Source organism: Carlito syrichta, unplaced genomic scaffold, assembly GCF_000164805.1.
Source record: "Carlito syrichta isolate Samal-C Ts95f unplaced genomic scaffold, Tarsius_syrichta-2.0.1 Scaffold227536, whole genome shotgun sequence".
NCBI classification, from domain to species: domain Eukaryota; kingdom Metazoa; phylum Chordata; class Mammalia; order Primates; family Tarsiidae; genus Carlito; species Carlito syrichta.
Window position 1 is genome coordinate 187,537 of NW_007171632.1, and position 15,270 is coordinate 202,806.

Sequence of the window (15,270 nt, forward strand, 5' to 3'; positions counted from 1 at the left end):
CTGAGTTGAGTTCTTCAGGATATATTCCCAGTAAGGGGATTGCGAATGGCAAATTTAAAGTCCTAAAAGAAAAATCCTGCCAAGCAAGAATTCTATGTCTGACAAAATGGTTAAAAGTAAAGGGGAAATAGAGCATTTTCAGATAAAGGTTGAGAGATCTGCTCTGTAAGAAATGCTGAAATAAAAGGACACTAGAAACTAACATGAAGAAAGAATACAAGATGAGATCTCCTCTAAGGGGGAAAAAATCTGGGTATGGAGGCTCAAACCTGTATTCCCAGCATTGTGGGGGAGTCTGAGGCAAAAGGATTGCTTGAGCCCAGGAGTTCAAGATCAGCCTAGGCAACAGCCAGACCTCGTCTCTACAAAAGATAAAATGAATAAGCCGAGCATGGTGCTGTACACCTGAAGTCTCAGCTATTGGGGAGGCTGAAGTGAAACACATTGAGGTATGATTGTCCTGCTGCAGTCTAGCCTGGGGAACAGTGAGACCTCTATTCAAAAAAGGAAAAACCAAAAAACCCTGTAAAGATAACTACCAGCAGCCAGGTTCAGTGGCTCAGCCTGTAATCCCGCACCTTGGGAGGCTGAGGTGAGTGGATTGCCTGAGCCCGCGGGTTCGAGACCTGCCTGGGCAACTTGGCGAGACCTCATCTCTACAATAAATCAAAAAATCAGCCAGGCGTGGTGACGCACGCCTGTAGTTCCAGCTACTTGGAAGGCTGAGACGGAAGGATCGCTGTAGCCCAGCAGGTCGAGGCTGCGGTGGCCAGGAGTGGCCACTGTACTCCAGTCTGGGCGACAGAGTGAGACTCCAACTCAAAAAAACAAAAACAAAAACAAAAAACTATTTCAGTAGTAATCTCAATAGATGTAAATGGATTATTACAAACCCATGATGGATATGCTGTCCAGAAGAGATATACTTAGGACAGAAAGACACAAAGATGTCGAAAGTAAAAGAATGGCAAATTGTTTAATGCTAATGATAGCCCGAAGAGATCTGGGATGCTTATATTATTTTCAGGCAAAATAGAGTGTAAATGAAAAGGTAAGAATAGTTGGAGATTTCTTTTTCTTTTCTTTTCTTTCTTTCTTTCTTTTTTTTTCGAGAAAGCAGGATTTATTGAGAGTACACAGAAGCTCCCACAGTGGCAGGGGACTCAAAGAGGTTGCCCCCAGTTGGAGATTTCAATACCCTACTTTCAATAATGACTAGAACTACTAAACAGAAAAAGCAATAAAGAAATAGAAGACTTGAGTAGCACTGTAAACCAGTTAGGACTAAGACACATATAAATAACAATCCATCTAGCTGCAGCAGAAAATGCATTCTTCTCAAGTCAATATGAAATATTCTCCTGGATAGGTTGTATGTTAGGACACATAACAAATCTCAATATTTGAAACATACTGAAATCATACAGAGTATGTTTGAGGATCGCAATGGAATGAAACAAGAAAACCATCACAAAAGGAAAATCAGAATATTTATAAATATGTAGAAATTAAGCAATACACTCTGAAATAATCAAGGTGTCAAAGAAGAAGTCACAAGGGAAATTAAAAATTGTCTTGCATGAATGAAAATCAAACAAAACATACCAAAACTTATGGGATGCAGTGAAAGCAATGCTAAGAGGGAAATTTATAGGCATAAATACATATTCTAAAAAAGAATGGTCTCAAGTAAGTAACCTAACTGTACATCTAAAGGGACTAGAAAAAGAACAATATATTTCATTGAGAGCTAGCAGAAAAAAAAGAGAATAGCAAGGTATACAGCAAAAAGTAGTGAAATAGAGGCCGACTTGAAAAACCCACAGACATTCTTAGACTGAATGACAAAAGACTTTCCTCTAAGAGCAGGAACAAGACAAGGATGTCTGCTGTCATCACTTGTGTTTAACATGGTACTGAAAGTCTTAGAGTAATTAGACAAGAAAAAGAAATGAACTTCCAATTGGGAAGTAAGAAGTAGAATTATCTGTGTTTGCATTGACTATATCTTTTATGTTGAAAACTCTATAAACATTGTAAAAAACTGTTCTAACGAATACATGAATTTAGCAAAGTTGTAGGATACAAATTCAGCTTACAAAATCAGTTGTGTTTCCACACACCCACAATGAACACTCTGAAAAGGAAATTAAGACAGTCTATCTACAATGATATGAAAAAGAATAAAATACTGAGGAATAGACTTAGCTGAAGGAGTGAAAAGATTTGTATCAGTATTGAAAACTATAAAACCTTGCTAAAAGAAATTAGAGACACAAATAAAGACATCTCATGTTCATGGATTGGCGTATTCTCAGACCGGCAAGTGACTTAGTGTCTCTGAATCCAGTCCCACATGTGTAAGAAGGGGTTGAGTGCATAAGAAGTTGGGAGCCTGGTTCTGGGTTTGGGAAACTCCCGTCATGCCCAGCTCCCAGCACCAGGGGCCCACTGGCCTGGCCAGTGCTTGCCAGGTTCTCTCTGAGCAACATTTTCAGGAGCTTGTAGGTTAATACTTTCATCGAGGAGGGGGTGGTGAGGAGAATGGTGACTCTGACAATTCACTTTCTGGCATCTCTGTCCTAAGCACCTTTTCCTTCAAGTGAGTAGTGCCAACAGCCCTTGGAAATGAACTTGGAATAGATGTAGAATGAATGGGATTTGTGGTGGCTTTTATCTGCGGCTTAGCAAGGAACACCTGAAAAGAGAAGTGAAGATGCTGCTTCCCAGGGAAAGTAGAAGCTGAATGCTTTGAAAGGGAAGGAAGAGTTATTATATTAAAAAATACAACCCTGAAAAATGAGAAACAGTTTTACAAAGAGCTTTCTGTTTGTTCTCTCTTTCTCTCTCTCTCTGCACCCCCCTTTTTTCTTTTAGTATTGATGGGGTACACGTGCATGGTTGTTATATGGGTATCTCACGTCATGGTGAGGTTTGGGCTTTGTTGACTCATCATCCAAACAGTGAACATAGGACCCAATGTGTCGTTTCCAATCCTTGTCCCCTCCGTCCTTCACTGCTTTTGGAGTCACCAGTGTCTTATTGTTTCCATTTTTATGTCTGTGTGTACTGAATGTTTTGCTCCCACTTCCAAGCGAGAACTTGTAGTATTCGATTTTGTGTTTCTGGGTTTTTTTAAACTTTTAATTTTTTTATTTTAAGATGTGGGGTACAATTCAGGGTTAGGTATACAAGTGTTCATTATGCAGGTACCCTTGTGCTGAGGTGTGCCCCCTTCCCCAGGCAGACTCCCACTACTGCCAATTCTGCTTCCCCGCCCACTTGCTGGCATTTTCCCGCTACTGCCAATCCTTTTCTTCTAGTATTATGGTAATTGTTCAAGGTCTGCTTATGAGTGGGAACATGTGATACTAGATCTTTGTTTCTGTGAAAGATCACTCAGTATTATAGACTCTAAGTCCATCCAGGTTGCTGTGAAGTTCATGATTTTGTTCTTCTTTATGGCTGCATAATATTCCATCGTGTATATGTACCACATTTCTTTTATCCAGTCTTTTTTTGATGAGCAGCACAGTTGGTTCCATGTTCTTGATACTGTGAACACTGCTGTTCCCAAACATATGTTTGCAGGTATCTTTTTTATAGAGAGATTTGGGTTCTTCTGGGTATATTCCCAGTTGGGGGATTGTAGGGTCATATGGAAGGTCGATTTTTAGATCTTTTAGGAATCGCCACACTGTTTTCCACAGAGGCTGTACTAATTTACACTCCTACCAACAATGTAGAAGCGTTCCCTTTTCCCTGCATCCTCTCCAGCATCTGTTGTTATTTGAGTTATTGATGATAGCCATCCTGACTGGAGTTAGGTGGTATCTCAGTGTAGTTTGAATTTGCATTTCTCTGATGACCAGTGAGGCTGAGCATTTTTTTAATGTATCTGTTGGCTCCTCATATGTCTTCTTTTGAGAACTGTCTGTTCATATCTTTTGCCCACTTTGTAATGGGGCTGTTTGTTGTTTTCTTTTTGGCACATTTGTGTTCCTTGTAGATCTTAGATGTTAGACCTTTGACAGACATACCATTGGCAAATATTTTTTCCCAGTCTGTGGGCTGTCTCCCTGCTCTCTTGATGGTTTCTTTGGCTGTGCAGAAGCTTGTTGGTTTGATGAGCTCCCACTTGTCTATCTTATCTCTTATGGCATGGGCTCTTTGGGTTTTGATCAGGATAATGTCCTCCGGCTACATCAATGTTGCTGCAAAGGTCATGATTTTGTTATTCTTTTGACTGTGTAGTATTCCATGGTTTATATGTACCACATTTTATTGATCCTCTTGACCATGGATGGACACCTAGGTTGATTCTATGTTTTTGCAATTGTGAATAGTGTTGTAGTAAACACATGAATACAGGAGTCTTTTGGTGGAATGATTTCACTTTTGCCCCATTTGTGGGTCATTTTTGAGACAGTCTCAAGTGGTTCACAATAACAATGGGAGCAATAAGGAAAATTATAACAAAAATATTATGAGATTTGGGCCTTAAATCTGTAATGAGCAGTGCTTCCTTTCCCCTCTGAGTCTAGCTTTTATTTATTGAGTGGGCAACATTTACTACCCAGAATATTGTACACAAACACAATTTTCTAGAAATGATTTTGGCATTTGTAGTTTCCCTTCCCAAGACAAGGAACTTTAGGGCATAATTTTCCATATACATTTTGTTTGTGTCATTTATTCACTGCCTTCCTTCCTTCCTTCCTTCCTTCCTTCCTTCCTTCCTTCCTTCCTTTCCTCTCTTTCTTTCTTCTCTCTCTCTCTCTTGATAATATCTTGCTCTGTCTGTTGCCCAGGCTGGAGTGTTTGGTGCAATCACAGCTCACTGCAGCCTTCAACTGCAGGGCCCAAGAGATCATCCTCTCTAAGCCTCCCAAGAACTGGGACTACAGGTATGTAATCATCTCGCCTCAACTTATCTCCTGCCGTGGTTTACTGAAAGTGTTGGGATTACAGGTGTGAGCCACTAAGTGCACATATTTCAGCAGGCCTATGTATTTTCTTAAATGTGTTAAGCTATCATTTTAGCATTCTTTAAGCCAACTACTGATAGGATAAAAGCAAACTTAAATATGAAGAAAAGAGCTACCTAAAATTCTCTCAATAACCTTTCATCAGCTATGGAGTCTATGGTCTACAGTGAAAATCTGCATTTTGAGGTGACCCCTGACATGCAGTGTCAGGCAGGTTCTGCCACTCTGGAGGCTGTTCAAAGGACAGGAACCCAATTTGCATGTGGGGTTCCCTATTTCTACAACAGGAACCCTTAGTAGCACAGTAACTTCCCACTTAACCCACTGTATCCATCTCCAAGTGTACGCCGTGTTTTGAGAGTCAGTGCAGTCATTAATACCCCATTCAATGGAAGATCAAACCAGACCAAATATTACTTGCCTTAGGCACACCCATAGACATGACAAGAGTGAGGAATATACTGTTCCCCCAAAGCAGATTCGTATTAGTGGAAAAAATTAGCTCTTAGGGAATTAAGATAGGTATTTGCTTACAGGTAGTAAAAATGGAATTATTTATCAGAAATCTGACAGAATTTTGTCATATAACACCTCTCTGTAGGTAGACATATTAACTTCAGACACAGGTTTACATATGCAAGTGAAATTTTGTGTTAGTTATATCCACTTACAAGTGTAAAACAACATATGGGCCCAAGGTGCTTGTAAGCGTGTACTGAATAAATCCTTTTCTTTCCTTTTTCTGTCATGCGTTTCAACAAAGGAGCCAATATCCCCTGCACTGGACTATCTCCTTGGAAGTGTGGACAAAATTCCCAGTAATGGTAAATGGAGGTGGAAAAATTGAAACTGGAGGTCAATAAGCAATCATCCTTTTTCCTTTTGCCTGAGTTTAGAACCAAATGTGAGATTGAGCTGAGGGTCAGCAACGGCGCTCAAACTCCCTTGTAGCTAAACACCTGTTTGGCTGGATAACCTGTGTGTTTCACCTCAAGTTAGGATCAGTGCCCAGCCATTGGTAGGGCTTAGGAACCCCATGATTTCCCCAAGCCCTCACCCTGGGAGAGTCTGCTGCTGTAAGATAGACAGCACCGAGGGACTTGCCTTAGGCACACCCACAGAAATGACAATAGTGAAAACCATGCTCTTCCCCCAAAGCAGCTTCATATTACAGGAAAAAAGTGGCTCTTCGGGAATTAAGGTAGGTATTTGATCACAGGTAATAAAGAGAGAATCCTGTGTCAGAAATATGCCAGAAGCGTGTGAGAATGTTCATTCTCTGCAGGGAAACGGATGCCAAAAAGGAGGGAGAAAGAGCTAGTGGCAGACATGTGATTCCTCCTCCAAGTGGACCCAGGAAGGCCCCTTCTTCCCCTAGGGTGGTGGGGGAGGCAGGAGGGGTGCACATTGCTGGGGTGCAGCCCCAGAGGATTCCTCCCCTCCTCACCAGGAGTGTGGGAAATCTTTCCTCCAGCCAAGGTGGATCATCCTGGCAATCTGATTCTGGAAGGGCAGATTGGCTTTGAAGACAGGATAAGTAGTTAGACTCTCATGAAGCATTCCTTCCATCAAAAGATGTAGAGATTTAAGAGAAAAAAACAGGATAAATGTGTCACTGTGGGAGCAAGCGAAGAGGTGGTCTTTCCTGGGTGCGGCCACATGAACCGGGCCAGTGGCTCCCAAGCCCAACCGAGCGTCAGCCATGGTGGAAGGTGGAAAATGGGAAGAGCTTATTAAAAATGTTTATTCTTGGAATCCACGAAGATTCTCTGAAAGTAGAGCCCTGAATCTACACATTTGTACATATTTCCAGAATGACTCTTCCACAGTCAGCCAAGACCCAGCCTCCGGCATTAGGAACCATCAACTTAGATGACTTGGGGATTCATTTACCATAGAATAAGCTTTAAAATGAATGCTGCTGATATCCCTGATTTTGTCCTACACATTTCTTTCTAAGTTGCTTGGTGATAATCATAAGTATGGGTGGGCATCTCTTTGGTACCTAGGTCTCCATTGGGTAGGCGAGGGGGTGATTTCACACAGAGCACTGCACGTGGGCTAGAATGGGCTCCTCGACACAGTCTGCTTCGCTCCATTATTCTGTGACATGCCTACCCAGGGGTCCCAACACGATTTACATATGTGGAAGTTGAAGATTTGCTTATTGTCCTTGTTCGTGTATTAGGCCGCTGCTTCCCTCATAGTTACTGGTTTTCTTATGTTATAAAAAAGTTTGGAATTGAACCGTGATGGTCAAAACTTGATAATTGTGTTTTTCCTCACACACACAAAAATCAGACCAATGATCAAAATCACAATTTATTATAAAACACAAGGATAAAAATATCCTTCAAAGTCTTTAGTGAAGCTTATGTGAATGAAAACTTTACGAGCACAGTGATGATAAGTATAGACAGTGGCTCTTGCTTTTGGCATCATTTTCCTTCTGGTATCGAGAGAAGGAAAGCCACAATGCATGTTCAAGTGTCAAGTTTATTTTGGTTACAGCTCAGTGAAGGAGCAAGGAAACTACAACCCCTTCATGGATGACTCCAGGTTATCCAGGGTTTTCTGTCTCTGGCTGTTATTCTCTTGATAAGTTGGCATTTCAAAAAAGTCATTGTGTGTCATATTAAATGGAGAGTTTTCTCTTTTTTTCTAAGCCAGGTTGAATAAGGAAGAGATTCCTCTCTTTTCGAGAAATAGTTAGAACTTCCTGCGGCTGTTTTTCATACACTCACATGATGGTCTTAGTCACATTGTCATAATTCTGTGTCCCTTTTTTAGGCCAAGGAGGACCTACCAAGCTCACTCAAAGCTGTGTCTCTCTGGCTCAGGGAGGTCTCCCATCTGGGACTGGGTACTCCAGCCTGCTTTGAAGTGTGCTGGGGGCATGAGATTCATTAATTCTCATCCTTCTCCATTTTCTGTTTTTTCCCTTTTTCATTATGTTTCTTTTTGAGTCAGGATCTCACTCTGTCACCCAGGCTGGAGTGCAGTAGTATGATCATGCCTCACCACCGCCTCCACCTCAGGGGCTCAAGCAGTCCTTCTGCCTCAGCCTCCACTACAGGCACACACCAGCACACCATGCCCAGATAATTGTGTGTGTGTGTGTGTGTGTGTGTGTGTGTGTGTGTGTGTCACTATGTGGCCCAGGAAATACCCTTTGATAGTGCTACTTTCTAACTGCTAAACAGACCGACAGACTTCCCTGGGGCGCTTCTCCATGTTTCTAGTTTGCTCCCTAGAATGTCTCGACACCAGTGATGATGTTCATTTTTACCTGGTTTCCTGACATACTACAGGCATAGGAGGTGAGCAATTGGTATACAAATGACCCTGGTTTTTATTTCTGCGATGAGCAGAGGAAGCAGGTTGTCCCTGCAAGTTGGCCTTGGCTGTGGGCAGCTCAGCAGAGACGTCTCTGTTCACTCTGCCCCTTGTCATCTCATTTAGATATTCACTATCAGAATACGCCCAGCGGACAGCGTGCATACTTCCCGCAGATAATTGTCCATCATCACCTCCGCCTCGGTGACCGCCATCCTTTCCACCACCATGCTGCTGCTGCTGTTCAGGTTGGCCATGTGCATCAGGAGGAAGCGGCCATTGTGAGTGGCTCTGAGCACTGACCTTCCTCCCAGAAGTCGCAGGTGTTTGACCAGCATTGCCCACAGAGCTTCCTGATGATCCTGGATGTCGGAGGAGGGTGGGAAGCTCTGAACCTGGTGGGCTTCAGCATCACCTTGTGGAAAAGTACACATGACCTGGGCACAACTGTGGTGATTCTAGCACATAGCCAGGTTTTGGGACACCTGAACTGGGTCGTGCTTGCCTCTCAAGCACAGGCCTGTTCCCACCACATTCAGGGCCTCTGAAAGAGGAGATGGTATGTTCGCTGCCTGAAGGAGTGAGAAATAGGAATTTGGGTGTGGAAAAGAAAAATCAAACAAACACTGCAACAAGAGGGTGGAGAGGGATGAGGCTGTGGAGGGGCCAGGAGAGCAGGCCTGGTGTTCATCTCACTCACATGGGTGTGGCTGCACTGCTTGTTCAAATGTGGAAAGCCCCTTCCCAGAACCTACCCCTGACTTCCTGACCTTCCCCTGTGATCCTGCATGTGAGGGCAAATGCCTGGCATAGCAGTGGCTCTCCAAAGCTCTGTTCCAGCAGTGGTCATTTGCACAGGTCAATGCTTGTCTGCACCGGCTGTTAAATATTTGCCTTCTGTCCCTGGATGAGTGGGCTCACTGTGGCAGGCACTAGAAAGTGAACGGTTTGCAAGATCTGTGCATGCATAATTGCATTTGAAATGAGGTACCTTGTGCTGCATGCCCGGAGACTCATATTCCTGATCATAGAGAGAAGAGCAGCTCAGCACAGGTGCTGGCCAACTCTGCTGAGTGTTCAGCTTGTCCCCAGAGAAAGCGGGTGAAGGTGTGTGGTGAGGGACAAAGTGTCTGTCCTCACTTCCACCCACCCTTTCAGTCAGGAGGCCACAGTATTTCCCTTTCTCAACAAGAGTGGCATTGCTTTCCCTCCATGCCAAGGTTCCTGGGACTAGTAGTCATTCATTCCAGTCACTGACCCTTCACATCCAGTCCCCTTTTCCGAACAGGGTTCACCCGTTGGACCCACCATTTTCTTTCCATGCCCCTTGAGGGACCAAAAGAAGCCATCAAAACTGTGGCCCATTTCACAGAGACAAATCAAAGCTGTGGATGGCCAGAGTTAGTTCTGAGAAGGTGGTGGGAAGGGAGCTCCCCAGAGGTCTGTGCTGCTCAGAGGCAAAGTGATGATCATAGATGATGAACCTTCCTGAGGGGAAGCGGAATCCTCACCCCTCAGAAAGATCAGCCTCTCTCACTGCCGCACAGGAGACCGTAGGAATGCCTGTATATTCAGCTAAGCATATGGTTTCTGTCATGCTTTGTTTTAGATCTCCTCTGGCACCCACAACATATAGTTTTTAAATAATGAATAGGAAGACTGGTGGCAAAGTCTCCAGAATTGCATGAAATATACAAAAAGCCTGGAACAGCTGATGTTCGATTCCTGTGTGCAAGCCAGTCATGGGGCTTGCCCAACCAGACTAAACACACTGTCTGAGTATATTCTCCATCCAACCACCATGAGGAAGGAACTGGCATTCTGTCTGTGAGGCATATACTACAAAAAACTTTACATTCCCACCCCATTCTTCCATGGACCATGAAAAAGTGCTTTAACCACAGGATGCTTATGAAGATATGGCACTAAAGAAAGTGCAGGAAAGTTAGCACAATGACTCCAAGACAAACCTGATGAACTATAAATTTATTCACTTAATAAAGCATTGTTTCATGTATTCAGTCATTCATTGAACAGATATTAAGGATACCTTATATGTAAACAATATCGAAATACAATGTGGGGACGGTCATGGTGGCTCACGCCAGTAATACCAGCACATTGCATGAGCCCTGGAATTGAAGACCAACCTAGGCAATGTAGCCAGACCTCATTTCTACATGAAGCAAAAGAAGTATCCGGGTGTGATGGCACATATTTGTAGTCCTAGTTTCTCAGGAAGCTAAGGCAGGAGGATCACCTGAGTGCAGGAGGTCAAGGTTGTGGTGAGCCGTGATTATGCCCCTGTACTCCAGCCTGGGTGATGGAGTGAGACTCTGAAAAAATAAAAAGTATAAAGAAAAAAGATTAATTTATACAGCTCTTAACAGAGTTAAGGGAAACCAATCAAGAATGACAAAGCACCCTGGAGTAAGCAAGAGTGGGAAGCTGTTGCATGAGGGTGGGGACAGATATAAAAACCCAGAGAAAGGAAGAGAGCCTCTGACAGGCCAGACCGATGGATGGAGGAACAGGGACACACTGGACCACCCAACAGGAAGGCCTCAGGGGAATGAGCACCCCTAACTCATTCTCCTTCGGCCCTTCAACCTCCTGCAGGTGGCTTCCACTGGCCAAACCCCACAGGAAACTAGATGGTAACAAAGTCACTGGTGAAATTCATCAGACTCCCAAGGCGCAGAGTCCAAGGAGGAGAGGAGCGTAGAGGCCAAAGAAAAACTCTCTTCGCCTTCTGAAGGGTCACTGGAAAATCAACGGGCAAAAGGCAGGTTAATAAGAGAGAAATGACATACAAATTAATTAGTGTGCTTGGGGAAAATCACAGTGATTGCTCGATAACCCAATGGGGGTACAGATGCTTAAACACACCCTACCTCTTATGGGTAAGAGAGTTGGAGAGGTGTGGAGATTTTAGGGGGGGCAGTAAATGATCTTTAGTGGAATTCTGTGGGCTTGAGGAATACACTATGGGCTGGGACAAAATCTGTTGGGCCCGCCAAGTAGACAATGGTTGTGATGGAAGCCTGTGCCGATGTGTGGAAGACTACAGACTTTCTCCCTGTGAAATGGGTTTTGTTGATGAAACTTCAGGGAAGAAACCGGAGGTCACTGTTTTCTTCTTTCATGGGTCCAGACTTCAGCAGATAAGGGAACTTCTAGGAACAACTGTATCCTGTGTTTTGGGTAGAGTCAGTGGATTGAGGGACAGGAGATGGGAGGTCAGAACTTGAGGCTTGTTCTTCAGTTCAGTATGTCAACGTACCATATTTTGGGGTATCGGCTTCAGAGTCCAGCCTTAGCACAAAGGTTCAGAAATGCAAACTGGTAATACCCAGCACAGTTCATGACGTTTGCCCATCAACATCCAGGTTTGTCCATTTTTATGGATGAAAATTCCACATTCCTTGTTCTCCACAAGGAATGGGTGACACAAAAAGTCCCAATGGCTACACAGCAGTTCAAACTCCCACTGAAACTTAAATCATTAGCCATTGCATCACTCATCCTGTAAGGCACTGGGAAAAAATCTTGAGAGGCAAGTCAACCAAAACATGACTGTCACAATCCCTGCTTCTGTAGTTGGCCATGAGGCTTGAGGTAATAACCACAGTTTCTCTCTTCTCCTGCCCATTTTGTATTACTTTTATTATCTTCTAGCACCTCAGTCACATGGGGTTCACTTTCTGAGGGGAATGTCCCAACAACCCATGTGTGCATCCTTGGTGGATCTTTCTGAGTTTGTATGGGTTGCTGCATTTTCTGCTAACAAGGCCTCTTGGGCATGGGACTCCTAACATCCCCTCTAGTGGGAATTTCTGGGTTCTAGATGTAGTCCTGCCAACCCGTGTATAATCCGATTTCCCCTTAGTGAAAAGGATCAATCACCCAAATGAACACAAGTGACCTCTTACTCAGCCTGGTGGTTCAGTAGGTTGAGGAGCTCTAAATAGCTAGGAACAGTTTCAGCCTTGTGACTTAACCAAGACTTTGTTCAGGGTGGAAGCATTCACTCCCTGGGTATAAGAACCTCTAAACCATCTGGGCTCAGGTCTTGAAATAGGAACCAAAACTTCCTTCAGAGGTCTATTTGGTATGACAGCAAGAACAACCATTCTCCCCTTCATTCCTCGGTGTCCAAACTCATGCACTCTGGCTATGGTGGAGACAACACCATATATCAGAGTCAGAGTCCAGTAATACCCCAAAATCCGAGTTATTTGCCTTTTCTCCATGCACAGTCACCCTGGCAAGTGGCTGTAAATCCCTTTGACGAAGGCTGAGAGTAAGATTAACAGTAAACTTTTTTTTTTGACTAAATGTTTTTATTTGAAACAAATAGTTGCACCAAGCAAGAGCTTACTTCCCTCCCCCATTCCAAATTAAAACAGAGTACAGCAGGGGCAAGATTTGTCTGGCAGGACACTCCCAGTATGTGAACATCTTCCCACTCATCGCGGCTGGGGTAGCTTCACTCATAAGCAGCCATTCTTTCACAGAATAGGAACCCCGAACTACTAGTGTCACACAAAGGGAAGTGGTCTGAATTCTGTACATGGGGCTGCGTGTTCTCAAATGTCGAAAGGTGGGAGAAGCACAAACACAACCCTCTGTTTAAAAAAACAAAATAATTCAAAGTAGAATTTCTCCCCCCATTCTCTGGTAATAAAAAGTCGCGCTGGGATCTGGCACCCAGACTTGATTTTTGTCCTGACCATTTTCAAAGTGGTCCCCCATAGGACTTGCATCATTAGGGCCATGGGATAAGAGTTCATCCACTTGGAAGAGATGTGCATTACCCCTTCCTCCTTTTCTTGCCTTCATGCTCGTGTTCCTTGGGGCGGCTGCTATCGGAGGGTCTTTTCGAGCCACCGTGCTGTTTGGCTTCTTCCAAAAACTTGTCCAAACCAAGAGGATCTCCCTCAAATTGAACTGGTCCTTCTCTGCCTCTCTGCCTGCGATCTGAGCCAGAAAACTCCTTGTCGGGGACAAATCTGTTGGTCTTTATTCTGGCTTCTAGGTCATCACCATACATGTCCTTGTCCAGATTTTTACTGGGCCTATAAATACTCTGGGCCATATCTTTACCACCTCTCCAGGCTTGATCATAAACATTATAAATTTCATCTTCTCCACCTGCAAATCCACTGTCCATACCCTTGGATTGGTTGAAGAGCCTTTGGTCATACTGAACTTCATTGGAAGCCCGAGGATTGGGCACACCGAGAGCAATGACTTCACTGATATCCCGATTTTCATTTCTCTGCAGGTTCGACCTCTTATCAGGAGCCGCCCTGGAGAGATTCCGGTCGTGCTGTCTCTCTTTTCGCCTGTCATGTTGAATGAGTTTCATCCCTCTCCCGTGCCTCCCCATCCTCTTTTTCCACATGGGTTTTAATCCCAGCTCTTCTCTCCCTAGCTTTCTGGGCCATTTCTCTAAGTTTCTCCTCATGTTTCTCCTTTTCTTTCTAAGCCATCTTTCTCTCTACTTGGGCACGCATGTCCACAGTTTCATGAGCCTTCCGATCAGCAAAGTAGAGCGCTTCACCAGTTTGGCAAAGTTTGCATTTATGTGTATTGTCTGCAGTCCTCTTCCATCAGCAGCCAGACGTTTGTCTAATGGAATTGTATAACCCTTTGCATTTTTCCAGTTAGAAATACAAGGAGGAATCTTCCATTCTTGTTGCTTTACAGTCATCTTTCGGCTAGGAGAATGCATGACAGGTGCAGGAGGAGAAGGTGGTCCCCGGGGAATCTTCTTATTAATCTTGAACTTTGGAGCTTCCATTGGATCTTTCTGCATTTCTACCATCCGAATAACCCTCTGTTTGGCTCCTGAGTTGAAAGTCACTCCTTGCTGAGATGGTGTGTATCGGATATACTGAGCAGGAGCCAGTTTGTCAGCTGCTCGAACTGGCATGGCTGCCGCAACCTTCTGTGATACAGATTTTTCCAAGGCTACCCTTGTCTTTTCTGTTATCTCTTTAATAGCGTCTTCATCAGGTCTTTGCAGGTCTGGATCATCTGCATTCATAACCTCCTTTGGAACCAGGTCAGTGTATTTGCTATAAATGACCTTGTCTTTTGACTGTCCTTGTCGAGCAATCACATCATATTTAATTTTTTCTTCAGGATCCACCTGAATGGCCAGTGCATTTGACATTTTTTTCTTTCGTCCCATATCCAGTGGATACTGGGACACATGAATCTCTGGAAAAACACCTCCATCTCCAAAATCCTCTAATAACTGAGGTATCCAGTCTTTCCGATACCCATATGGGGGAGGTTTTCTTCGGGAAGAGACCAGGGAGGTCTGTCGTGATCTCTGGGATCTTGCCTTTTCTTCAGCCTCAACTTGGTCCTGAGATAGCTAAGTAGGTGCAGGTAAAAAGCTGGTGAGCGCCATCTTCTTCCGCTTCAACAGTAAACTTTTTTGATAGTTGTAGTACAGCTCTTTCTCAAGGAGCACCAAGTTCCCCTCATCCGATGAATTCTGAGTATACAAACTAGCTCAAGTCTGGGAATTGACTGAGGGAATGTTACTCTCTATTTCGGGAATTCAGATTAGACTTATAATCCCTCGACACAGAGCTCTTGTACTTATACAGATCAAGCAAGAATTTAGTAGACTGCTTAGCTATTTCTTCTCTAGGGACACCATGATCAAGTAGCCAATGTCAATGGTCTCTGTGAGTTAGAGGATGACAACGCCGCCTCCTTCTCCCCCTCCTTGCCCCTCCTTCGTCCCCTTCCCCTTCCCTTTCACCAACCCCTTTCCCTTCTCCTCCTCCTCCTTTGACAGGAACTGCTCTGTTCTCCAGGCTGAAGTGCAGTGGTAGGATCATAGGGCACTACAGTTTCAAACTCCTGGGTTCGAGTAAGCTGTCTCAGCCTTGTGTAGAGTTACGATCACAGTATATGCCAACAT

At 44.0% G+C, this 15,270-nt stretch overlaps 1 pseudogene across 1 annotated transcript; it reads right to left on the bottom strand.

The window, feature by feature from the left end:
- Window positions 1–12,645: 12,645 nt before the first annotated feature.
- LOC103253398 lies at window positions 12,646–14,755 on the bottom strand (annotated as a pseudogene). The gene has a single exon (XR_002481571.1). The product of XR_002481571.1 is annotated as an SNW domain-containing protein 1 pseudogene (transcript).
- Window positions 14,756–15,270: the final 515 nt, after the last annotated feature.